We start from the raw sequence: 9288 nt of genomic DNA on the forward strand, positions 1-9288 counted from the left end.
CATTACCGATTTGTCAAAGTACGTGACCCGGAAGTGAAGCATTACACATTCCAAGATATCTGTAGCTCTGCAACCCTTAGGAGTCTGTAAATGTCCGTGAGGAGGTTCTGTGTCCTACAGCAGCTAACGTTTCGGATGCACAGTTGGAAGCAGCGATCTTGTCATGCCGAACTGCCATTAGCATAAAACGGCCTCCTGTTGTCACCTCACCTCCAATTTCCCAATTTTCCATCTTTGCATCAACAACTGCTGACCTCTCGTGAACCCAGACAATACTGACGTCAGCCCAGTCTGTGGGTGTGTGTGGTGCCCATGGGCTGTCGCTGATTTGAGTGTGACTCAGAATAAACCATATAATACCAGAATTTTGTCCTGGGACAACATTTAACACACACTGGATATTTGGACTCTGGTGTCTGAGGTTTTGGCACCAAGTGTCAGTGTTAGTTTTCCAGCTCTGCAGGTTTGATTGAGTAACTGTTGTGATCGTCCAGTGGAGGAAAACACAAGTGATGTTGATGCTACTGAGGGAAACTGACTCATTGTTCCAGTAAGAGCTGCAATGATGTGAATGGATGGATTAACGCCAAACCCTCAAGAGGTCGAGGAGGAAAAGTGACTTTGATAAATAAATAACCATGAAATAACAGTTTGTGTAACTCGTCGGATTCTGCAGCAGAAATAATTGCTTCCATTTACAAATGAGATGATGTCTGAAAGTGGTGCTAGTAATTCTAATGTCATTTTGTTGGTTTTATTCATTTTGTTCTTGTTTTGTGTGTTTTTGTTGTCCTTTTTTTGTTTTTCTGTCATTCTGTGTGTTTTTGTTGTGTTTTTGTTAGTTTTTCTGTCATTGTGTGTATATTTGTTTTCCTTTTGTGTATTTTTCTGTCATATTGTGTATTTTCAGTGTTTTTTCTGTGTTTTTGGACCCATTATAGAAAATGTCATGTTGTTTTGTGTGTTTTTGTTGTACTTTTGGTTGTTTTTCTTTCATTCTGTGTATTTTTGTTTTCCTTTTGTGAGTTTTTCTGTCATATTGTGTATTTTCTGAGTTCTTTTTGTATATTAGGACACATTTTGCATTTTTTGTTGTCGTTTTGTGTGTTTTTCTGCCATTATATGTATTTTTCTGATACTTTTGTGCGTTTTCAGCCATTGTGCATATTTTGTCATGCCTGGCTTGTTCTCCATGGATTGTATTTCATTCTGTACGTGGTCACATGTGCACAAATGACACATTTTGTCTATTGGTTGTGCATTAAACACATTTTATGTGATATACAAACAGTTGCATTGACATTTATGTATAGGACATCTTTGGGTCAACTGATGAAAAAGACTTGGAGAACACGAGTCTAACCAAAGTCCCCATCGTGAGACAAGTCCATGTAATAATAATGTCCTAACGACACAGCCAGGGCCTGTAATATAAAAAAAAACACACCCTTTGATAACTAACGTCAGTAACATGCCACATCTTTAATATCAGAAGGTCTCCTAACTGTCAATGCTGAATTATTACAAGCACCCCACAACCAAATAATACCGTCAATTAAAATGGTCTCATTATGGTCTCATCCAGCCCTGGTCTGAACCTGAACCTAAAGGTAAACTTAGCCCTAAAAACCAGAAAAACACAGTGAAACAAGTGCACACATGCAAACATTCCCACACAGATCCTGTGGTTCTTCCTGAGTGAAATTCTCGAGCTGCATCCAAAACACTTTCCTTAAAATGAAGCCTGAATACCAGTCATTCTATCTGGATGTGTGAAAATCCCACAGTGTTGCCACAGGAACACCCAGAGCAGGCGATGCAGACATCTTCCTGACCAAAGGTCGTCTGCTGACGTAGACGAGGCCGAGGTCACTGGCGTTTATAGAGAGGGGAGAAACGCTCAGCCAGACGCCCGTTCACACCCACTCATCATGACTGTTACACTGCTGTGTGTGACAGAAGAGGCGGAGACATGTCTGAGCAGCAGCAGATGTGGTAATCATCAGTGGTCACTGAAATCATGTGAAAATGCGACACAAGATGCACAAATCAGATAATAGAGTTAATTTTTCATCGTCAGTTCTTCCTTAAAGCTGATATCCAGAGTTTCTGAGAAATCTATGTTTATGTATCGTTCTTTTGAAATGCGAAAAAAATCCACAACTAGTCTTTTACTATGGTCTACTGTTGGTGGTCATTCATATACATTGATGTATATAAGTCCCTCCTTCGTCCTACAGACCCCTATACAAATAGAAACGATCGCCGAGTGTCCCCAGCCAATAGGCTTTAACTTCCTCTTTTGGAGACTGTCAATCAAAGTGAACGCAGAACTGTGCACGGAAACAAGGCCGTGCGTCACAACAGCAAACAGGTAAATATGATTTTGTCTCTTACCTGACCCATAGATCTATATCAATGTGACCCGATGCGACCTTGTTATGTTCCGCAATGCGCGTGCAGAAAAGTAGAAGCGGGGCTTCTGGTAGATTGCAGAGACAGGGGGAGGAAGTGGAGCTGTTGAGGGCGGGACATCGAGACGTCCTCTCATAAACTCTGAATATCAGCTTTAAGCACAGGTCCAACAACTTGATCCAATATACAGTACTCGTCTACTTGGCTTTATTTTTGACTGTTTGTTGCTATCCGGGTGTCTTTTGAGTACTTAAAGCGTAAAAAGTGGGGGCTTGTCCGGGATCATATGAAGCTGTTCTGGGCACAACAGTCAAATATTGCTGAGAAGATGAGCTTTAGTGTGGACAGTTTTGTTGCTAATCCCTCGTTGGAGCAGCTTGAAATGTGTCGGAAAGACAATTTGATTGAAATTGCTGCACAGTATGGGGTTGAAAAACCTAAAGGAAGTTTAAAAATGTGCATAAAGACACTGGTGTTGGAAAGATGGTGGCTCATTAAGAAACATTACTAAAAACCTCCATAAAGTCATTCATTATTACAACACTGTGTAATAACGCATGTGAACAGGTGGTGAATGATTGTTTGCTGGTTCTGCTCAGAACAAGTCAGTCATCAGTTAAAACGGAACAAAACACTAGTGAAGCTTAAACCTGCTCCTTATGTTTTCCTGTGAAACCACCCACAGTGTCAACAATTATCCAGTCTTTCACATAATAAACACTATCATCAGATTAACTCACAGTCTTTAATGGTAATATTATTACTAATTATACCATGATGGGAGTAAGTAGGGCCTCCGATTTTATGTGATTACAGAAAACAAACAGAAATGAAAATGGAAATGGTTATAATATGTTATGGTTTCATTTATTCAGACAACTTCCACACAGTGGAAGTCAAAGACACATCAAAGCGATCAGCAGGCGCCTCTGAGGAAGACTGACAGTTGACAGTTGAAACATGTCAGGAGGTCAAATTACATTTTCTGAAAAATAAAAAAGTTGTCTAAATCAATGAAACCTTAAAATATTGTTAAAAGAAAAGACAAAATAAACTTACTGGAATTACTACATGAAATTGGCAATATTATTATTATTATTTATTTTAACCAAAATTTATCAGAAATGGCATTAATGGTGATATGACATTGAAAGTACACGGTGGGCAAAGTGACAGTAATGTCAAATCATGCTACAAAACCGTGATATGACAGACTTCACCTCCTAAAATGGAAATAATATATGTATGAACTGTCATCTTGTCCCTGTGCAATGATCAATAACACCATTAAGATATTAATAGTAAATTATTTGCAGAACAATGGTTCCTAACTGGTCTGTTCTCTGGACTAACCATCAACCCTTATTATCAAACCATGGTCCATATCAAGAAAACATAGAAAAAGACTCAATAATTTAACTTTAGGACCAAAACATAATGATGAGATGATAAACCTACAAACCCTTCAGCGTTTCCATGTATGTATCACATGTGTCAGCAACAATCTCAGCTCAAAATATTGACATGTTCAGACGTGTGTGCCCTGGTGAATTCAGGCTCTGTTCCCCATTTATTTACTCAGACTTATTTTTATTAACTGAATCTAGACGTGGATGGTTTTCATGTGTCAACAAATGCAGGAGTATTTTTACTCTACTGTAATCAGTTCTCCACAAACACTGCTGAAGACAAAATAAAGGCCCCGAGTTGCAGACTCAATGTAAGCAGGTGAGGTTTGTTCATCTGCTACGATAACACTTCCAGTGTTTTAGTGGGATTTGTGTTTTGAAACTTGATCTGCAGAAACACAAGCAGCACATTACTGTACGAGTCTATCATGATCCTACGTTTCCATTCATGAGTGATGAAAGGGATGTTGAGATACGCTGGATAAACACGAGGGTTGGTTGGTTTAGAGCAGGGGGGTCCAAACCTGGACGCTCCTTGAGGGTCTTTAATCCGTCAGATTATAGACGTCACACAGCTGTACTGACAGGCTCGTCAGCGGACTTTCTGCAGAGATGCTGTATGACATTTTGGTAGATTAGACAGTGAGAGGAAAGAGTAACTTGACACTGAGGTTGTGGCTTAAAATTAAAAAAAAAAATGCCTTTGTTATGGGCGGGGCCCCTGGAGCAGTTAAGACACGCCCAGTCACTATCTAAGGCTACGTTCACACTGTAAGAAAATGTGACCTAAATCCAATCTTTTTGCCCATTTGCGACTTGTATCCGATCTGTTAAAAACAGTCTGAACAACACAATTCTTGCTTTGTTCAAATCCGATCCAGGTCACTTTCATACATAGTCCTAAATCAGTCTGGACGGCCGAGGCACTTTCTATCCGACTCCTACGTCATCACCATGTAAAATATGCGTCATAATCCTGAGTCCGAGGGGAAGCGAGTGGAAAAACAACAGCCATGGTGGTGGAAAGCATCCAAACAGTCCGTTGTACAAATGTAGCGGCCATCACAGCAAACGGCTAGAGCAATAAACCTGGCTCTCTTGTTTTTCACTAAAGTTATGTCGTGCTGACTTCTGTCGGAAAGAACATTCCTCACACAGTCCTACGCTGGACGCCTCCATATTTACTTCCGTAAACACAGTACGCGCCTGTGGGGTCATGGGTCATCGTTGGGCTACTTCTGCACATGCGGGTCACTTCAGTGTTGCATTCTGTTCATACTCTCAATCCTTCTGCTAATGTGGGTTTGAATCCCACTTTTGACATATACATTTTTTCATTTTAACATAATTAACACGGCAAATTCCACCTTTAAAAATACATTTAGGGTATTTTCTGGGTTAGGATTAGGATTAGGGATAGGGCTAAAATAAAAGGGTTAGCGGGGTAGCTAAAAATAAATATGAGCTAAAATACAACTGATGAACTTTAAGTCACGAAGTGCACCTATCATGTGACCTAAAATGTCCAATGAGGGGTGATGCGTATGCATAAAGTGGCAGTCTATGGATACATTTAACGTATCCATAGCCACGGCCTTACGCCATGGAAGTGTGTCTCTGTGTGCTACTGACTGGCACTGCTAAATGTGCTTTTTATTGTGGTTTCATTCCCCACACACTCACCGCCTCAATATTATTATTATTGTATTTTAATATTATACAAATATTTAATACTTGTAACAGTTGAAATTATCAAATCAGATTATTTACAATTATAACCCCCTAAAAAAAGAAGATCACGAAGAGTTGTTTGTGGTTGAAGTAGCTCGTGAGTCAAAAAAGGTTGGGCACCTCTGATATACAGTAAGTATCAGTACAATATAAGTGAAAAGATAATCTGCTCCTCAAGATCACAAGTACTGCATGTCTCCTATAGTGTGCACATGTCATCATACTTGCTCTGCAGAGAAACTGATTATGAGCTACTTGACCTTCATCATAACAGAACATAAACAACAATGACTGTCCATCTAAATGTCCCCTAAAAAATAAATCAAATTACATTACAGCAGTGATTGCCTGGCATTTAAAAAAGGATCAGAAAGACGTCTAGTGGACAAGCATGGGAAGCCAACATTGGCTTCATTCATTCATCAGATTCTAAAATGCTTAATTAAAAAAAAATTGTTATTAGTAGTGTTCAAGTCTGGTCCTCGAGAGCAACTGTCCTGCATATTTTAGATGTCTCTCTCTCTCTCTCTCTCTCTCTGTCTCTCTCTCTCTCTCTCTCTCTCTGTCTCTCTCTCTCTCTCTCTCTCTCTCTCTCTCTCTGCCTCCAATGTACAATTTAATGATGGCGTCATCATGCAGCTTTGTAGAAAGCATGATAATGAACTACAGATGGATGGATGGGTGAATATATGGATGGATGGATGGATGGATGGATGGATGGATGGGTGAATATATGGATGGATGGATGGGTGAATATATGGATGGATGGATGGATGGATGGGTGAATATATGGATGGATGGATGGATGGATGGGTGAATGTATGGATGGATGGGTGAATATATGGATGGATGGATGGGTGAATATATGGATGGATGGGTGAATGGATGGATGGATGGATGGATGGATGGATGGATGGATGGATGGATGGATGGATGGATGGATGGATGGGTGAATATATGGATAGATGGATGGGTGAATGTATGGTTGGATGGGTGAATATAGGGATGGATGGATGGGTGAATATATGGATGGATGGATGGATGGGTGAATGTATGGATGGATGGTTGAATATAAGGATGGATGGATAGGTGAATGTATGGTTGGATGGGTGAATATATGGATGGATGGATGGGTGAATATATGGATGGATGGATGGATGGGTGAATATATGGATGGATGGTTAGGTGAATCTATGGTTGGATGGATGGGTGAATGTATGGATGGTTGGGTGAATATATGGATGGATGGATGGGTGAATGTATGGATGGATGGGTGAATATATGGATGGATGGATGGATGGATGGATGAATTAATGGTTGGTGGATGGATAATACCAGAGACTATATGAGCTCAGTCACTGTCAGTTAGCACCATCTAATGGTTGTAGCTGGAAACTGTTCATCCATCCATCAGAATCAGAATCAGAATCAGAATCAGAATCAGCTTTATTGACCAGGTACAGTTTAGAACAATACGAGGAATTTGACTAGGTAGTTGCAGTGAGAGGAGACACATCAACACACCGGAGCAGCCATTTGCGGCGCCCACATATTTAGGTGAAAAAAGGGATCAATAACAGGAGGAGAGGAGGGGTGAGGGGAAAAAAAACTGCCAGTTTGAAACTGATTTCCCTAAACAGAGAAAGCAGTGTGAAACCAGGAAAAAAACCGCCTCTGCAAACATAAATGTAAGCATGACACAGTCAAACAACTCGAGACAAGGCATGTAGGAAGGGTTGGGTGGGAGGTTGGCTGGGGGAGGGGGTCAGGTGGGAAGAACAACAGGAGTCCAGCCGTTTGGGGACATGGGCGTGCTGCCAGTCGGCGCTGCAACCACGCCTCCATGCAGCTGCAGATGGGAGGTAGGGAAAGATGGCCGACGAGGCATTTGAAGTTGAAGACCTGTAGCTGCGTTACTGATAACCAGATGACGTGTGGAAAAGTTCAGCATCAACAGTTCCAGGAGGAATGTAGGGAAGGAGCGGGGGGAGGGAGTGGGGGGTAAGAGCCGCCGTCTGCAGAAACTTCCTGGTGATAAGAGTTGAGACAACCTTGGCTTTAGCCTTGGCAGCTGGGGAGCCGAAAGGGAGATAAGCAATGTGATTTGATACAGGCTATGTTAATTTCCAATAGCCTTCTGTCCTGGGTCTCTCTGCTGTAATCCAATGAGTGGCCTAGTTTCCACTTCCAAGCCGGGTCTCGATCCATCCATCCATCTATCCATCCATCCATCCATCCATCCATCCAGAAGACCCTGGGTGAGGGGATCTTTCTATGTGGAGTTTGCTTGTTCTCCTGCTCTTATGGAAGTTTCTGTCAGTGCTCTGGTTTTACTCCCACGTTCCAAAAACATACACGTAGAATGATGGAAGTCTCTGAATATGACAGCAGCAGACCCCCACGAGAGGCCTTTAGAGGAATAAGCAAGATAAATACAGTAAATAAAGGATAATAGACATCTTTGACTAATCATATTGTCTTAAAACAGTGGAAAAACCAGTGAGAATAGAAAACAGCAGAAGAATGAACTGGAGTCACTCAGAGCTGCAGACTATTGGGAAATGAAAGTGAAGTCCAAGCAGAAATTCTTCACTTATGTCTGAGGACGACTCTGATGGTGTCAGTGTGTGGACAGGAAAGTGTTTCACTAGAAAAGCACAACATGCATCTGTCAACCATCTGTGATCACCTCATTCATGGGAACTTTGTCAAGTTTTAGACGATGGGATTTCCCGTCATTGAATTTGTTCCTCTTTTTAGTGCCAGTTGTTGAAATTAACATTATTTCTACACTTTGACACATCTTGGGCAAACACATAATTCACAAAACAGGTAATAAAGGCCAAACATAATGAATCAGTACTTCTCAAAAACAAATACACAGTCGTTAACAAAAGCTGACAGAGGTAATGTTTGGAAAGGCAACTTTAGAAAGTGTTTCCTGAAATGAACAGGCTGTGCTTCTCATTTTAACTCTCAGAAATACGTTTGTTTTCTGCACAACAAGAACTTTTACCACTTTTTCTCCTCACATTTAATCCAAACACATTTTACACTGTAGTGTTTAATAAATGAAATAATGACATGCTCAACCTTTATTAGCTAAGACTATATACTGTATATGTTTGTATTTAATCATTTATTTGATAGAGACAAGTGTGAACAATTAACATTTATGACACTAAACCATTTATTGTGGGGCTAATTTGCAATGCCCGTCCCTATAAGGGCTTTTCAAATGCACATAGAAAATACAAAATACAGAAAATACATTTACAGTAACATTAATTCTGACATTTTTTGGGTTTTTTTTTTGTTAAATGTTGTCTGTAAAAGAAGGTACATGTGTATATACTGTATATGTTTATAAGTATTTATATATTTTGCATTATTTGAAAAAAGGCAACTCTTGCAATCAGCAAGGCCCTAGCATAATAGAATTAAAATAAAGATTTTCATCAGAGACAAGACAAGATTAGTCTCAGAAATGTAGTTGCTACAGCAGCAATAATTATACAGATGGAGGAGGTATAATAGAACATTTAATCTAAAGAAAAAACTATTCAAAAAACACTTCTTATTTAATATACTTATTGAGTTGAAAGATTATACCATGTATGTTTGCCTAGAGTTAAAGTCAAATAAAAACATGTTTATTTTTTCCAACTGGAAACTTTCTTTTTCTTTTTTTCCCTTTTCAAAAACATCGTATCATTATCGTGAACTCTGTGTG

The sequence above is a fragment of the Gouania willdenowi genome, chromosome 7 (assembly GCF_900634775.1).
Source record: "Gouania willdenowi chromosome 7, fGouWil2.1, whole genome shotgun sequence".
NCBI lineage: Eukaryota > Metazoa > Chordata > Actinopteri > Blenniiformes > Gobiesocidae > Gouania > Gouania willdenowi.